General features: G+C 42.6%; 1 protein-coding gene and 1 pseudogene across 6 annotated transcripts in view; both read right to left on the reverse strand.

The window, feature by feature from the left end:
- Positions 1-785, reverse strand: part of Tnc (tenascin C) — an 88795-nt gene extending 88010 nt beyond the window's left edge. For all 6 annotated transcript variants that reach the window (XM_048340409.1, XM_048340400.1, XM_048340391.1 and 3 more), the window contains exon 1: positions 562-785. The gene's annotated coding sequence lies outside the window, so the exon portion shown is untranslated. The remainder of the gene's footprint in view (positions 1-561) is intronic.
- Positions 786-12718: 11933 nt separating this feature from the next.
- On the reverse strand, positions 12719-14023 carry LOC125356236 (annotated as a pseudogene).
- Positions 14024-17968: the final 3945 nt, after the last annotated feature.

A 17968-nucleotide genomic window follows, 5' to 3' on the forward strand; every position in this document is an offset into this window, starting at 1 on the left:
AAGGATTTGTCTGCCTGGGGTAACTATGACTCCAGATCCTTAGCTCTCAGCCTCCTGAGTAGCTACAATTACAGGTATGAACCACTGGCACCCAGCTTAGATGAAAAATGTTATCCTCCCCTCAGTCCTCTATTAAGCTCCCTCAATCCAGCTGGGTGTCCGCACAGAAAACTTAACTTTGGAACTCTGCTTCCCTCAGTCCTCAAGGGGGGAAAAAATATCCACAGGTGATTCAGCCAGGAGAGGAGTTAAGAGAAAATTTATACTTTTCCTCTGGAAGGAAGCAGAGATTCCCCCCCCCTCACCCCAAATAAAAATCCAAAAAGTTTTTCAGAGTGCAACTAACTCTTCATACACCTACATCAGACAGAAATATAAGACTGGAAGAACCAGAGACCAGCCAAGGTACATCGGATCATAACTAACAAAAAAAAATTAATAATAAACTCTTTGGCCAAAGGTGAAAATAAAGCCGAAGTTTTAAGAAAACCACGACCCATTTGGTACCCAGAATGCCCATAGGACATCCTAGTCGTGGTGCTGGAGACAGGCCAGGCTTACCTGGGTTGAGCGGCTCTAGGTCCGTGGGTGCACCGGCTCCATGGGAAAAAGTACCTGGGCTTGAGCAGCAGCGGGGTCCCACATGCACGATCCCCCGGGGTTCCCCCCACTAGAGCAGCGACAGTCTGTGCAGAGGGGAGCTTGTGCCTGCGTCGGGAGAGGCGGGCGACCGTGTGCAGGTCCGTGGCCCGCGCAGCCAGCTTGGGCTGGCTTATATAGCCTGCTCCTTCCTCTGTAATGGGACGCCTCGCCTCCAGACATCCTTTCCCACTTTTTCAGTTGGTGAATTAAAGGAACAGCCCTCCCAACGGAACAGGGGTTAGCTCATGAAAGACTCACGGCTCCAGGCTCCCAGCCAGCCCCGGGAATCTATTTGCATACAATTTATGGCGAAAGTAGGAATTCCCGCTTCCTCCACCCCCACAGACTAGCTGTTAGGGAAGTGTGATTCTTGCATTGCTCCCCCAAAGGAGTTTTCTAATTGTGAAACAGAAGCACGGGCACACACACACACACACACACACACACACACACACACACAAGCACGCACGCCCCCGGGAGCAGCTCTGCTTCTCTCTGCTCCCGGGCAGGCTGGCAGCATGGACCTTGGCTCTCCAGGGCTCTGGGTAGCAGCTGCCTGGTGGCACCTTGGGGACTGAGCCGAGTTCCTGGAAAGAGGAGATAAAACCTTTCACAAACACCCAGGAGATTCAGGTTTCTCTGGGTCAACGTGCAGAGAACCTAGGATTAGTTCTCAGCAGGTGGGGACCGACCATGCTGGGAGCTAAGATGAGTCTCAAGTGTGAGCCAGCCTTGCCCAGCTGCCAGGAGCAATCATTGTCCCAGCCCCAGGGTCCTTTCCACGCATGGCCTTTTGACATTGTTCCTCCCTCCTCCTCCCCTCCTTCCCCAACAAAGTTCCTTCTCTAGTGGATCTCCCAGGAGAAGGGTCTTTGGACTTTCCTCTGTGTATTAAACCTTATCCACTGCTGCCTTTTTCTGGAAAGCAAAACCATTTTAAAAGGTAGCAACTTCATCTTAAACCCAGCCAGCGTCTTCTCCCCAGTCTGCCGCGGATTGCTTCCAAACTCTGAGTCATAGTGGTTAAGTGGTGAGCATGCACAAGTATCCCCAGGGCTCACAAGGGATCTGCAATAAAATGGGGGTAGTGGCCACCCCAATGCTGGAGGGACTTTGGGGCTTGTTGTAGCACGTTTTGGGAGTCGTGCTGGAAAAAGGAAGTGGCAGGTCCTAGGGAGCCGGTGGTTCCCATTGAGCAAGCACTCTGCTAGACGCTGTGCAGAGTACTTTACAAACACAATTTCATTGTGTCCTGGTAACCATTAAGTACAATATGTACATGTACAAGTATCTCATTTTTACAGATAATGAATCCCAAGCTTAGACTTAGAGAAGTAATATCAGTTCACCAAGGAATACATTTGGAAAATATTCAGATTGTAGCACTGGTTGCCAATGTGTTTTCTCTCTCTCTCTCTCTCTCTCTCTCTCTCTCTCTCTCTCTCTCTCTCTCTCTCTCTCTCTCTCTCTCTCTCTCTCTCTCTCTGTATGTAACATGTGTCTGTCCAGGAATAGTGACTGGTGATGTTTAAGTGATGTGTTATGTCCTATTAGGTTGTTCCAGCATTTGTATAGATGTTACCACCATATTGAAATGTGGAAAAGATATTTCTTTGTTATGTAGACTTAATTAGGACAGAGCTCTGATTTTTTTTTTTTTCCAAATTAGCGACTACTAATGGCTAATCCACCTGTTTTCAAAACCCAGTGATATAATTCTCTACTATGGCTGTGGGCCTCAGTTTCTACATCTGAGAAAAGCAAGGCAGGATTAAATTCTCTATTGGTTCTGGCATTCTAGAATTCTCTGATCATGTAACCTTCTCAGATAACAAGAAAGTCCATAAATAGTCATGTCAAAAAACAGCTCATTTGAACTTTTAAACTACTTTTGCTGGATTCCCATGTTGGTTGATTTGGAAGTTTTTAATTTTGTGTTCTAGCCAAAGCACAGTTCAGTAGCATGAGATCGCGTCTTTCAGTCAGTACTGAATGCATCCATGCGTCTCGGCTTTCTTAAGTCTACCAAGATTATCTACTGGGTTAGTGAATAAAATATTACAAGACTATGTCATATGGCCATATATTTACATTACAAGAATATGTATGTCATATGGCCAACAAATGATATGTACATATAATATAGCCAACAAATGATAGGTACATATAATATATCTTCAATGTACTGAGACTAACTTATTAGTAGTTTTGACCACATGCAGTCAAAAAATAAATTAAAAAGTCAAAAGTTTCAAAGACAAAATAATTTTCATTCCTTCTCAGGCCAGGTGGCTCCGTCCACTCAGAGCAGCTCTCCGTCATTTTCAAGTTATCATCAGTTGTGTTTGAATCCCTGCCTTTCATTTTGTGAAAACCTGCCTCTCTCAAAGCAGATGGTACCCACAGAAAAAGGTAAAAGTTAATATGCTTAATCTGAGTGCGAATCTGAAATTTTGAGATTTGTTGAAAAGCAGAAGGCCTATAGTAGAGGCTGGATAACACGGGGACATATGGAACATTTATTGTTTTTTCTTCCTGGTGGTCTTCTTAGAATCCTGTACCTGTGGATTCCAAAGGTCTACTGTATATATTTGAAATTATAGGTATGCATTTGATAAGACAAAGGAGCATGCCAGAGAACCTGGTATTAAGGATTGTTTTTTTCAGGACTGTCCCAAGCCTTAGTCCGGTAATCCACACACGTTAGTATCCCAGTATTCTACATGTACTGAGTTGTGTGTACTGTGACAGAATGAACCAGTCATGGGAGAACAAAGCCAAATATGATCAGGCTACTGGTTCTGATGAATAAGAATAAATTATGTGTCAATAGCTTTCATACCATAGAGAAGGGATGATTAACTTTAAGTATCTTTAGTAAAGAATGTCTTCTAAAAAAAGCTTTGAGGTTATTTTAACTCCACCTTGACAATGGAATGAGGGCCTAGACCAGAATTATTTTCTATCTCTGGACCTTTCTCAGGGTCTGCATTTGCCACATGGTCTTCCATACCCAAAACTTTGCTGATGTTGTACTTTCTTTAGAATCCTTATTTCCAGCACCTCTCATCCATTTTCATGCAGTTCTTTCCAGCTCTCTTATGAAGTCTCTTAGATTTACTTGCCCAAGAAATGCTTTCATGCATATTTTCAAAACCTGTAGAACAGTTACTATGCCTGAATGGTAGAATTATGCATGTGTGCATCTCATTTTACTTCCTAGACTGTAGGCTTCCTGTGGTCAGAAATCCTACCTGGCTTTTTTTCATTTGCCTAAAACACACGCTTGGATATTGTAGAAAGTCAGGAAATCTTTGTTGAATGAATGAAACAATGGAGCAACACATGAATCTCCAACATCCCATGCTTTATAATTCTTTCTTTTCATCATTGAACTGGAGCAGTAAACAGGATGACTGTGTCTACTTCATGCATCTGTGCAGATGAGGAAAGGGAGTCCAGAGAGGAGAGATGACTAATCACAGACCACTAAGGCTACTATGAAATGGCCACGGCAGTCAGAACCCAGCAAACAGAATCCCCACCAGCATTACAGTAGAGGATGTCTGTGGGAGTTCGTAACCGTTCTTCCTCCTGTTTGGCAGAGGACTCCATACCTCTTGGCATCTGATCTCACACAGCCATATCCTTAACTACAGTAAGTACTTTTTTTTCTATGTGAGGGGAAAGATTGAATGCTTGTAAACACCACCCTTGCAACAGAGCCCTCACCAAAGATTGATTTGGTTGTTCCTTGTTGGCAGTTCTCATTCAAGAGTTTCTGGTAGAGGCTGTAGTTTGGAGGCCAGAAAGAATGTTGAAGTTTGCCTCAGACGAGATCATTCTCATTTTGTTAAAGATTCTTTAAATGCAATACTTTTTTTTTTAACCTTCCCAGACAGTGTGATTGGAATATTGGCTAGGACTAGCTTATCTGAGGAAGTCAAATGTCTGCTTTTCTATGAGATCACTGGCTGGCTTTCCACTGTTGGGAGATGTGCTCCTTCGCAGCCCCTAACCTCCTCCTCTTCTTTCTGAAATTCATTTATTGTGCTAATACCCATTCAGAAGTCTCATGTAATTCTATAACTGTCAATAATCTCTCCCCAAGCAATGAAGGAACTCTTGTCCAACTTAGTGCAAGTTTTCCTTCTAGATTCTGTGCTTTTGTTTTCCAAGTTGTCTAGGTGTCTTTGTTGAGGTATCTTCTTTCTCTTCATTAAGAACAAAATGACTCAAAATCTTCATTCAATGAGAGGCTAGGCATTGACAGACATGCATGACAGAAGATGGCACATTAACTATACAATCAACCAGTTGTTAATTGGTAGGCACAGCAGAGTAGAACAGTCTTCTTTGGTAGTAGGTCTTAAGTCCGGGTGCTGCACCAATTTTGTGACTGAGCAGATCTCTCGGATCTCTAGCCCTCATTGTATTGGTTATAAAATGGACAATCGTTTTGTGTGTGTGTGTGTGTGTGTGTGTGTGTGTGTGTGTGTGTGTATACTGGTCCTGGGGCTTGACACTCAGGGCCTGGGTGCTGTCCTTGAGCTTTTTGTGGTCAAGACTAGTGCCTCTTTTACTTGAGCCACAGCTCTACTTCTAGCATTTTTGTCGTTAATTGGGATGGAGATAAGAGTCTCACAGATTCTCCTGTCCAGTCTAGCTTTGAAATGTGATGCTCATATCTCAATCTCCTGAGTATCTAGGATTACAGGCATGAGCTATTGGTGCCCAGCTGAAATGGACACTTATTAAGGGTCTTAGAAACTCAAAAAAATTACATTAAAATTCAAAGAAATAATTTAGAAGTTTGTGAGCCTTTCTGTATACTTTTCTCTAGACTATTCCATGCCTTATACACATAATACATTTTTCCAGGATTTATTTTGTGGTACTACTTTTTAGGTACTACAGTTTGAACTTTGTACCTTGCACTTGCTCAGCAAGCACTCTACCACTTGACCCATGCTCCCTGCACTCCTTTTTGTTTAGTTTTCCTCTTATCTCCACCTTCCAAGTAGCTGGGATTACAGGCTTGAGCCACGTGCCTGGCTCATCATATAGTACTTCTGGGAAAGTTTTCAGGACAGTCATGTCCAGAGAGAAGAGCCCTTCCTCTGTGCTTGCATTAATACGTTTAATTGTTAACAGATTGCATGCTGTATGTTTTTTGGTTTGTTTGCCCTACTAGTGGGCACCCAAGGATGGGCACTGTGCCTTGTTATCTGCTTATGGTCAGAGTCTTTATGTAGCTAGCATCTGTTTTGTGCTTGATGCTGATGCTATATTATTTGTTAAGTACTTTGTATACCACTACTATTAGAATAGAGTATGACCTATTGTGAAATTTTGAGATAAGCAACAAAAACATTCTTGAAATGATTTGTCAGATGATTAGAGGTTTTAGTTGTCATCATCAATTTCCTCATCTTGGTCCTAACCAGTCGGAGAGAGGTCCTCAGGGGGCACAGACTATACTTTCCATTTGCACATGTCCAAAGCACAGGAAGTCAGGTAAGGCTCCCGGAAGTGACTAGTCAGCCCAACTGTGTTGGAAAAAGTGGGAGAAATATAAAGTTGGCATCATGGGGCTTGGGTTCCATTCAGCCCTACCACTTACACAATGAATTATTTTGAGGAAAAAGGGAGTCTGCTTTATGAGGCTCTGTCTCATCTTTTGGAGACTGGGATAAGAATCCACACCTCAAGATCCTTCGAGAGTTGGTACAGTGACTTCATAAAAGAGTGGAAGATAAGATTCACCACAAAGAAAATGTTCTACATAGGGTTTCTTGATGCCCAGTGAGGTACCTCCCTTGCCATTTTAGTGGAGAGCTCATACTGCATGGCTGTATTGTGCTCAGGAAAGCATGACCTCCAGCTTCTACAGGACATTTGTCTAGGCTCTGCTTGCATTTGCAGGGGAGAGCAGGGAGTTGAAACCACCTGGTGCTGTCTTGTTAACACTTTAAGGCAGCCTTTTAGCTGGAAACTGAAGAGACAGGAGGGAGTTTAAAAGGCCAGCATAGGCCAAAGCCAAATGAGAAGGCCCGGATTTATGTGTTCCCTACAGCAGGCGGTGGAGGCGATTTTGGTCATGTTCACTCCTCTGAGCCCAGGCTGTGATGATGACAACAACTGAGTCAAACCATCTTGGGCTTAGTAAAGGTCACAGAGGGAATGCATAGCTTTGAATGCAGTACAGATTGAATTTCTTTGCTTGATTTTCCCCAGCTGGGCTAGATACTTCTGAAGAAGTATAATTTGCCATTTTCCCTTGTTTCTCTCCTGGATTTTTCTTAGATTTCTTTTGTGGGAAACAAAGGATAATACTAACTAAAATTTATAGAGCAATTCCTGTGATCCAAACACTACTTAAATCATTTGCATGTACCACTTTCTGTAATCAAGGTTAATGAATTTATAATGAGTGTTTGTGTCAGTTCTATCATTATTTTCTGTGTTGCAAACAAGGACTAGGAACTGGAGGGAGATATAAAAAAAGTCCATGGGAATCTGGGTAATAAATAGCAGTGAAAGGTCCAAAGCCACCAAAACTAACATTCTAACTGTCTGGGGAAGGGTCTTTTCTTATCCACTATGGGGGCATGTTGAGAGATTATGGATTCTGGGCATAGATATGTGATGAGTTAAGGAGGTCTTTGGTTATGTTGGTTTGACTCTGGAGCAGCAGGGGGCAGTGAAAAGCCTGTGGGTATTTGTGTTAATTTGAGGATTGTGGTTCTTCAAGAAGTCTATGGTTTTGATTCTAATCTTACTGCAACCACTACCTGTGTAAAGATGTCCTTCTAGGTAACTTATTATTTTTTTTAATAAGCTCCTTATCTGTGTCATAGGAGAAAAAATAACAAATAATACTTGATGGCATTCACAATATCAAAGGATAGCAGTCAAAGGTTTTGGCTATTTCTTGCTTCATTCTAAGGATGGTAGCCCTTGGCTGTTATAAACAAGACACAATACTCTGAGTTTTTTTTTTCCCTCTTATTTATTGTCAAAGTGATGTACAGAGAGGTTACAGTTTCACACGTTAGGCCTTGGGTACATTTCTTGTACTGTTAGTTACCTCCTCCCTCATTCCCCCCTGTACTCTGAGTTTTTATTTGCTTACCTGAAAAAGGTAATCTCCTTTGTGTGCTCATTAGAATAAGAAGGGTAAATAAAAAGAGTTACATGTAAATAAAGACTACATATTTCATTTTTTTTTTTTTTTTTTGGCCAGTCCTGGGGCTTGGACTCAGGGCCTGAGCGCTGTCCCTGGCTTCTTTTTGCTCAAGGCTAGCACTCTGCCACTTGAGCCACAGCGCCCCTTCTGGCCATTTTCTGTATATGTGGTGCTGGGGAATCGAACCCAGGGCCTCATGTATATGAGGCAGGCACTCTTGCCACTAGGCCATACCCCCAGCCCTACATATTTCATTTTGATGATGGACTATTTAGTCAGTCCAAGGTTGGCCAAAATGTCGCAGTCATCCTGTTTACTTGCACATTCTTCATAAATTTTCCCTCCTTCCTACTACATAGATGTAGCATGCACGTGCGTGTGCAAACACACGCACACACACACTCTCTCTCTATAGGAGCTCATGTAAATGAATGAATTATTCCCTGATGGCATATTTAGTATTCTGAGAGATTATTTGTCTTGGAGAATTAGAATTAACTTTCTTTGAAAAGTGGAACTGTATTTGCCCATCCACTCAGTAGCAGTTTTTGAAGAACACTCTATTCTTGATTGTGTCCCACACACTTGCACATTCTGTTTCTTAGGTAGGAAGCAATCCACTGGTTAGAATCAGCTGGGAAGTACATGGTTCAGGCAGAAAAGAGTTTATTGGGGGTAGAGAAAATTGCTGGTTCCCATGAGATGGAGATGTGTGGAGAGAGAAGAAAAGAGAAAAAGAGGGAGGGGCTTGTGGGTGAGTGTGATTATATAAAGAAAGGTAGGAGTGTGAGCATAGTGGATTCAGAAATGACCTCAGAGCCTGGGGAACCTTTCACTATCTGAAGAAGGCATGACAGGGACGGTTCCGGAGGTGATCTCAGCGGATGAGGAAGTGACCTCAGAGTCTGGGGTCCTTCATTGATTGACAGTCAGGTGATTACTGGTTTCAGGCTAGTGAAGAGGAAGCAGGGAGGGGCTGTTCTCCCAGATAGACCTAACAGTTATCATTTTGTGATGTTTGGAAAGATAATTTTTCTGGGAGAAATGGTATTTATTTCTGAAAATTGCGGCTACATTTTCATAGGCATATTTTTGCATGGTGCAAATCTGTATCTTGAGACTTCCAAATACCCTTTCATTGCAGCTCCTGTAGGATGATTGTTGGGGTGGGCTCGAGAGCAGGGAAGAAAAGGGAGACTGAATGGAGCTAATCTTCACCATTAGTCTGGTCCTTTGGACGTGACCTATTAATGTGGAAGTTTCAGTGTTGAATGATTTAGTCCACCCTGAGGAGAAAATTGGAACATACACATTTCATTTTTATCATCCCAGGGTCAGCCTGACCCCAGCAAGTGTCAAGATTATCTGGGTAGCTGCTCATTTATAACTCTGAGGATTCACCCATAGTCCATTTTGTCAAGTTAAAAAGAACTAAGAGCTGATTATGTTCACACTAGAGATAAGAAAGTGAAGCTCAGCATGCTGCTTGCCTTTCCCATACACTGGTAAAGCTGAAGTTGACAGCTGGGCCTGCTTACCCATGATGCAATGCTGTGCATGGGAGAGGGCACATGTTGTCTGGGTCACTGCATAACCTGCACAACTAGGTGAATTTATTACTTAAAAGATACTGCACCCTAATTGGGCTGCTTCTGTTTCCACAGAGAAGACACAGAAAGGGATCTATGAAGAATAAGTAGTTATACTTCAGATTCCTCACTTCTCCAATGTTTCAGTGAACATCCCTCAAGGCCAGGTATCATCTCTCTCTCTCTCTTTCTCTCTCTCTCTCATCTCTCTGGTTTCAGTGGTTCTCAGCAATCTCAGATGTGGTTGTGATATCTGGGAATTGAAGGAGCCCCTTCATGAGACATCACACAAGTTTTTTTTTCAGATGCCATCTTGGAGAACAGGCTGCGCAGGGAAGTTCAAAGGCCTTGTAAATGCTTTAGAACACCTGTCTAGTCGAGGATTGGACTCACTTGATGATGACGATGAATGGTACACAGGGAATGCTCTGAAGTGAGCATAGATAGATGACACATTGTTAGAGGAAGATCTTAAAGGATTCCACCAGTGGAAATGCTTTATAAGGAAATGATGGTAAAGCCTTGATAATCCCCATGGGGTAGACAGGGATGGAAGCCAGGATGAATCAGTGAGACAGCTGCATGGTACAAAACCAACGGAAGGGGGCTGGCTTTGAAGTAGACTCTGCCAGAGGCTAAGCTAAGCAATATAGCATTGCAAGGGGAGATCTTCTGAGGGCCTGGCTTAAAGAGATGAAGTCAGTAGTTAACGGTTGATTTTGAAGGACACATTGGTTCTTTAGCAACTTATAATCTTCTTTGATACGTAATCTAATAAGAAACTCATGAAACTGTCCTTGTTCAACCATATTTGACCTCTTTTTATATGGCTAAACTTAATGCATTCCAAGCTTTATCACCAAATCTGTGACAAAGACAAATTGCACACTTAGAGAATTTGGCTAAAGACTTTGCCACTTGTTGCTCTTGGAAATGGAAAGTGAAGTTGGTGTGGGGAAGGTCTGTGTGAAAGGCAGTGAGGTTAACCCAGTCCTCCTAGTTCTGCAAGCTATGGCTGGCTGATGGATACTTTCCCCTCTGCTGTGTGTCTTCTGTGGATACCAAAGCTATGTGTGTAATCGGATAGAGGAGAGAGACACCAGTTCCAGCTTGGACCAATGTCTCCTTAAGACTTGGTTCCCACAGTGACGTATTGGAAAGTTCTGTGGACCTTTAAGGAGCAGAATCTTTATGGGAAGCATTTCCATCATTGAGGGCTGTGTCCTGCAAAGGGACAGTGGGACCCAGGTCTATCACTTTCTATGTTCTGGCTGGAGAGGTCAACATTGACCCTGTGGGGCACTTCTGCCATGACATACCACCCTTGCCAGAGGCCCAAACCAATGAAGTTGCCTTCAGAGTAGTGGATTTTTGTTTACTTCCTAAATTGCTTGAGCTATTTTGTTATCGTGAAGGGAAGTTAACTAATAACACATCTGATCAAGGAGACATTACAAGCTGGTGTTAAGTCTGAGAATGTGAACTGCTGGCCCCTGGAGAGTGCTGGAGGCAAGAAGGGGTCATAGGTAAAAGGTGTGGTGTTTAGGGGCTCACATTTGGAGAAGCATGTGAGTGGATGGGGGCTTGTTGAAGGGCCTCTGACAGGAGATGGGGTTTTAGTCTATCACTTCTGTCACCTGTGATCTCCTAAATCTGTGATTGCTAATTTTTAATGAGTACTTACTAGATGCAGGATTCCATTTTAGAACTTGCTCTAGCCTCATTTAGTCTTTATAACAACTCTGTGAATAGATATGTGAAATGGAGTCATGAGGAAGGGAAGTTACTTGATCAAAACAAACTATCTGGTGTCAGAGGTGGGACTAAGACCTACAACACTTTCCATCATGTGGAATCCTCAGCACCAGGCTATTTCACAGCTTTGCCTTCTTTACTGAAGAAAAATAAGAGCAGGAGGCATTGGGACACAGTAATGCTTTAACTAATTCTTCCACTCAGCCCTTTCTTCACTCTAGATATCAATGGAACACAAAGGCACTAAGATAGCAGACATTAGAACACAGCTGTAAACACCATACATTCAGCCTCTTCCCTCCAACTTACCTTCAAGCGTGAGGTTTCCCAGCCAGGGGTCAGTTTTTTATTGTTGTTGCTATTTTTTTTTTGCCTCCAGTGATACCTGTGGATATCTGGAGACATTCCAGTATCACAGTTTGGAGTTGCTTCTGGCATCCAGTGGACAGAGGGTAGGGATTCTGCAAAAAATCTACAAGTTGGTGTTCACAATAAAGAACTGTTTTGACCTAAAATATGTCAAGCTCAGTATGAGTAATGGAGTAATGCTAATTTAGTACCTATGTAAAAATGTAAGAATTGGGACTAACATGTAACATGGGAGATTGGAAAGACTTGAATTTAACCTTAAATGTCACATTGTATCATTCATGATTATGGACAAAATTAACCCAACAGACTCCTAATGGCATAGTATATGTGTGTGTGTGTGTGTGTGTGTGTGTGTGTGTGTGTGTTTGTGATTGTAGTTTTGTGAAAACTGGGACAAATGTGGATTTTTCCAAAACAGGGCCCTAATTTGGGGGTCAAGACACCTTAGCTATTCAGCCATGGGGGTGGAGGAGAGTACATCTAGAAACTGCTGTAAGTAGACCCTAACCCTTGCCAAAATCCTGGCATCAGTTAGCATTAGTCTGTTAGCATTAAAACAACTTAATTCCATGGGTTTAGGACTGGATGCTAAAGATACCTGTCTTGGCCAAGTATACAATTGGTTTCTAAATGTCCTAGACTTTTGTAAGGCTGCTTAGGTTCCTGAATAAACCAGTATGCAACAGGAACAAATCACAACACAGTTGAGACTGAGCCTTCTACTCATCACTTAGGATAGAATTGAGGAGAAAATGTTATGCTTGAGAGAAATAAAGAAACCAGAGCTCTCTTACTCTCCCATACTCTAATGTACCCATTACAGGGCTAATAAAGATAAAGTTTCCAGCTTATGGGCAGCTGGGAAAAATGATCATTTCCTTCTTCCTTCCTGCTGAGAACAATTACAGATGAAATACAAGTATTTCCTGTTTTCGAGATGTTTCATGATGGTTCTGAAGATGAGACCTGCAGGTATACTACACATTCCAGTGCCCAAGCATTGTGTTTTGGATGCTAACCTCGAGCTAGGAAGCACATGTGGCTTAGTTCACTGACGGCTTCTTTGTGTGTTACAAGATTAAGAGATTGTCTTTAAGGCTCTTGAGTCTGTTACAGCTGTTGTTTCTTTTTACTAAAAATAATGCCCAATGCCAAAAGCATTCTTTAGGTCTTTTTTTTGTCTTAAATTGTCACTTTATTGGAAGATGGTAAAATTAGTTACCAAATTAAACTGTAACTTGGTAATAATCCTAAATTACACAATAAATTTTAATGAAAGCTTGTTCAAAAGTGATCAATCAAATAACTCTAAAGGCAGAGTAAGAATGAGAAACTTGACTAGCCAACAGATTCAGTTCAGTAAATAAAACCTGAACTTTTCTTTTTAAGAAAGGTAAACTGATTTCAGTAGATAGCAATAATGAAAGATTTTGCACACAGTAATTTCCACCCAGTCAACTGTTTTTGGTGATCTCTGTAGGACATTCATTTACATAACTGGCTGCGCCTGAGCCTTCTTTGCAAGCATCTTTAGATCTGTGATACACTTGGCAATTGTCTCCTCTTCCTGCGGTGCAGAGATGCTCTGTATCACATGCGCCTCCACCCAGTTTATCATGTGTTCTTGCTCTTTTCGATGCATCATATTCTGCACTGAGATATGGTAGTCCAGGCGATTCTTTACCTCCTTGTATACTCGATGCAGCCGATCCCGGTAAGAAACCTCCAAGGCCATAGCAATATTATTCCTCTGGACATCAAAAAGGTGGTGGCGTTTCTGAACCAGGGCCTGCTGTGCCTTCTCTGCATCAATTGCATCCTGGATTTGTTTGATGAAACCCTGTTTCACCTCTTCTAGTTGGGCAATTTTTTTTTTTTGGCCAGTCCTGGGCCTTGGACTCAGGGCCTGAGCACTGTCCCTGGCTTCTTCCCGCTCAAGGCTAGCACTCTGCCACCTGAGCCACAGCGCCCCTTCTGGCCGTTTTCCATATATGTGGTGCTGGGGAATCGAACCTAGAGCTTCATGTGTAGGAGGCAAGCGCTCTTGCTACTAGGCCATGTTCCCAGCCCCTAGTTGGGCAATTTTTTGCTCATTGATTTTATCAATAAAATCTGTGAAAGAGGCTCCATAGTTTTTAATAGCATAGACCATTATTCCTAATAATGATAAGCCAGAGAAGGTCTCTGGAGTAATCACATATATTTCTTTGGATAGAAAATACAAGATAAGCCCAGTGCCAAACATGTAGGGTCCTGTTACACCAGTTTAAGGATAAAGAAACTGGAAGATTTCCTCTGGAATCAGCCCTAAACGTACTTTTCCTCCATATTCGGGAAGAGGTGGCAGAGGGGCAAAACTTGGCTGTGAAGTGTGGAAAATCCTTTTTGTCTGCAATACCCCCAGTCCTAGAAGGGCTGCGTTCTTCAGACCGGGAGCCGCAGCGGTGATGGCGGAGAGTGCCATCTGGGACAACATGGTTAGCAGATGCCCATACAGCAGCCACCACAGAATCCATTCTTTAGGTCTTGAAAAACACGTTTAACTAGCACCTTGGGTAGTATCTGATTCACAAAAAGCACACTAAGATATTTGTTTTATTTGTGTTATCTGTCATCTGTCTATCTATCTATCTGATAGATATGAGAATGATATGCTTGCCTGAGATTTTGTGTGTGTGTGTGTGTGTGTGTGTGTGTGTGTGTGTGTGTGTCGGTGCTAATCCTGGAGTTTGAACTCTTGGTCTGGGCTCCTTTGGTGAGTTTTTTGTGTTCAAGACTATCACACTTTACAGTTGAGCCACAGTCCAATTCCATGTGAATTGGAGATAAGAGTCTGCATACTTTCCTGCCTAGCCTGGCTTCAAACTTCAATCTTTAGATCTCAGTCTCCTGAGCAGCTAGAATTATAGGTGTGACCTACCTAAGAACCTGGCTCTTTGTCTGAGCTTTAATTCTATGGACAAACCCTGGCAATGGCATCAATGTCTTTTGTTTTAAAATACTTCTTGAACTCAGACTCTTATAATACCTTGAATATAGACAACAAGACCATATTATAGAAGTTGAATGGCAGTTCATTTAGTCCTAAAGGTGTTTATAAGGATTGAAAGAATACTTGATAAGCAGATGTGTGTTATAGTACAAACCACCAAAAGAAGCTATGATGGAAACACAGAGGTATAGAGAGTATTATTTTCCCACTGCTTAGCTATTTGCAATGTCTGGAATTTGTTATGTTAAGTGAAAATACAGGTAGTTTTTATTGTTTGGGTGGTGTGTGTGCGTGTGCATGTGCGTAGGTGTGTGTGTTGGGAATTGAACTCAGGGCCTTGTATAGGCAAGGCAAGAGCTCTATTTATGAACTAGATCTCCAGCCCTTAAGTGAATGGTAAGGGTCAGGAATATGGTGTGTTGGAGTCCCGGTTGACAATCATAGATGAGACAGTCACGGAATGCAAAGATGGAGGAGTCCAGTGACAGTAAGGTGTGCTACTTGGAGGAAGTCTAGATTAGTTTTTCCTACTTGGCTTTAGTTAATCCCAATAAGTATTTTAACCTCTATTTTGCTGAGGAGTTATTTCCAAGATGACCAGTCAAACAGCTGTTAAGTGTTAGACCTGGGATTAGAACCCAGAACCATAAAATGGTCTATGCTCTCAACCTCAAGTCTTTAGTGATGAGTCTCCCACAGAGGTATGGTGTTTCTTAATAGGAATGCATTCATTAAAACATATTCTTTAGAGGCAGTCTATTATCTGATTTTACTCTGGAAATATGTATCTCCTACTTAGGAGTTCATTTCATTTTTACCTCACATTGACTGTACATGTGTGTCAGTCTGGTTTAGTCCACCATTTCGGTTTAGGCTGGTGTTTAAGTGTAGATGTTCTTATTAAATACCCATCGGTTTAATCATAGACCTTGAATTTTTTATACTGTTGGGGACAGACTCCAGAGTAATGAACAAAGGGCCAAATGGTTCTGAGTTCTGACATGACATCATGGAAATCTGGGTTCAAATCCTAGCTCAAGTACTTCGCAGCTGCATGTTCCTGTGCAAGCCTATCACCACCTGTGCTCAGTCATCAGCTGTGAAATAGAGAGCAAATGACCTACTTTCAGGGTGCACTAAAGACCAAGCAGGTAATCTGGTTTGGTGGTCCATCTGACAGCTGTTAAATAAACAAGAAAATGTAGAAGAAATAATGCTTACCAACCATTTAGCTCTTTCTGTCTCCTGAGTACTATGGTGTTTTAGCCAGTCATTTCACTGCCCCAAATGCCTGGGATGACTCTGCTGAACAAGGAATTTGTACAAATGTGTGCATCTGTACAAATGTGTGTACACATGTATGGATGCACACTGATATCACGCATATAATGTGGATGTGCATGCACAGTGCACACACCCTCATTCCTCTGCTTCAAGGCAGGACCAGCATATAAAAAACAGAGCAGTGGAAGTGAGCTTCAGGGTGATGTCATGTTTTGGGGAGACCCATGCGGTAGCTGTGGTGAGACACGCTTAGCGTGGGGAACTCACCATTTCCGTGCAGACCCCTCGTCTCTCCACTGCCTCAGACACTTCATATCCTGCTCAGGTCCCTCAGGGAGCCCCAGGAAACCTCCCAGCATATGGGGTTTCACTTAGTCACATTCTCTGCAGCCAGATCCAATTACATGGACAACAGCTCTGGCTCTGAAAGACAGTCACCTGGTGCTCTGTGGTCTGGCCCTTCACCTTCCAGGACCCATACTTATCCCAAAAGTGGCAAGGAGCGGGGCTGGCTTACTGTTTAATCTATCAAAAAGGAGGCTGAGAAATACAGAAAGCCTAAAGGATGTGGATGACCTCTCTTGAGAACAGGGGTTGGATATTTGTTTCTGTCTGTGTATTATTTGCACCTATCCTGAGACATGATAAGTATTCTGTCATTTATAAGCAGGGCCCTAATGCCATTTATGAGAGCCACCTGCATGACTGATTGGCTCTCAAATGCTCAGTCTCTGAATACCATATGGCGAGCTTTCAACATAAGAGCTTTGAGGGACACAACCTTTTTTTGGTGCCAGTCCTGGGGTTTGAACTCAGGGCCTGGGCACTGTCCCTGAGCTTTGCTTGCTCAAAGCTCACACTCAATCACTTTAGCTACAGCTCTATTTCTGGCCATTAGTTGGAGATAAGAGTCTCTTGGACTTTCCTGCCCAGGCTGGCTTTGAACCCAAATTCTCAGATCTCAGCCACCTGAGTAGCTAGGATTACAGATGTGAGCCACTGGCACCCAACAACACAAACATTTAATCTATAGTAATTTGTAAAGTCTAAGGATGGTTACTAATCATGTCATGATTCTAATGGTCCTTGTATTGTATTATGTGTGTAGTACTGTCTTATGTAATCCTAACAGTATATGTAGATCAACATCTCCCACTGAGAGCTGAAGTAGTGAAACATCATGAAAGTTGACTTTCCCAGCTCTCCAGTGTACAGGCTAGGATTTGAATCCATGTCTTATTCCTGTTTAGGCTTAGGTCCTAACTACTAAGTTACATGCTTTTTAGTAGGTGGTTTAGTTTGATTCTGCTTAGGAGTGGACTGCTCTTTTCCAGAAAGCAGAACCAACTAACCTAGGAATTCCCAACCACTGAGTGGCAGAAATACTTTTGCCTCTTTGATCTTCAGCAAACAGTCTAAACAAGTGAATTTAGATTTGAATGCCTGCTATATGTCACCTCAAGTTTAATCTCATGCCTTCTCCGCTGCATACCCCTTGGGATTACTTTTTGGCTCAATTCCAGGTGAGCTTTGTGTATTATATACAATGGTAAGCACCAAAGATTGAAGCCTTCAGTACTTGCTTATGAGGAACTTATAGTCAAATGGGGAAAAAAGAGACAGGGAACCAGACCATAACAGTCCAGCAGGATAAGGATCATTAACCAAAGCCATAGGGAGGTATAGCTTATTTAATCTCTGAACCAAGTTTTAAAATGCAATCAGAGCATAGCAGTTTGGGAAGGGATTTCTAGGGGAGGTGGAGGACATGGTCTGGAGGCATGGCAGATAATTGTCTGTGTGGTTTCAGAGAAATAGACACAGGATCCATCATGAGAATAGCTCATGATGAGTATGGGGGTCGTAAGGGACCACCCCCAAATTACAATAGACATAAAATGGCCACAATGGAACTATTTACATTTGGCCTTCAACTTGTTGCCTTCCCACGGTGATTTGGGTATACCACCAGCGACCCCTGGACTTGCCTCTGGAAGCTGTTGTCCATACATGAATTCCGCTCCCCATTACGACCTCTCACAGCTGTCATGCCTGCCACGGAGGGCACAGATGATCTCTTTAGTAACCATTCTTCGTTTTTCCAAAGACTTTTCAACAAATTCTGTCCTTCTTCCCTGTATCCCC

The sequence above is a fragment of the Perognathus longimembris genome, chromosome 1 (genome assembly GCF_023159225.1).
Source record: "Perognathus longimembris pacificus isolate PPM17 chromosome 1, ASM2315922v1, whole genome shotgun sequence".
In the NCBI taxonomy this organism is placed as follows: Eukaryota; Metazoa; Chordata; class Mammalia; order Rodentia; family Heteromyidae; genus Perognathus; species Perognathus longimembris.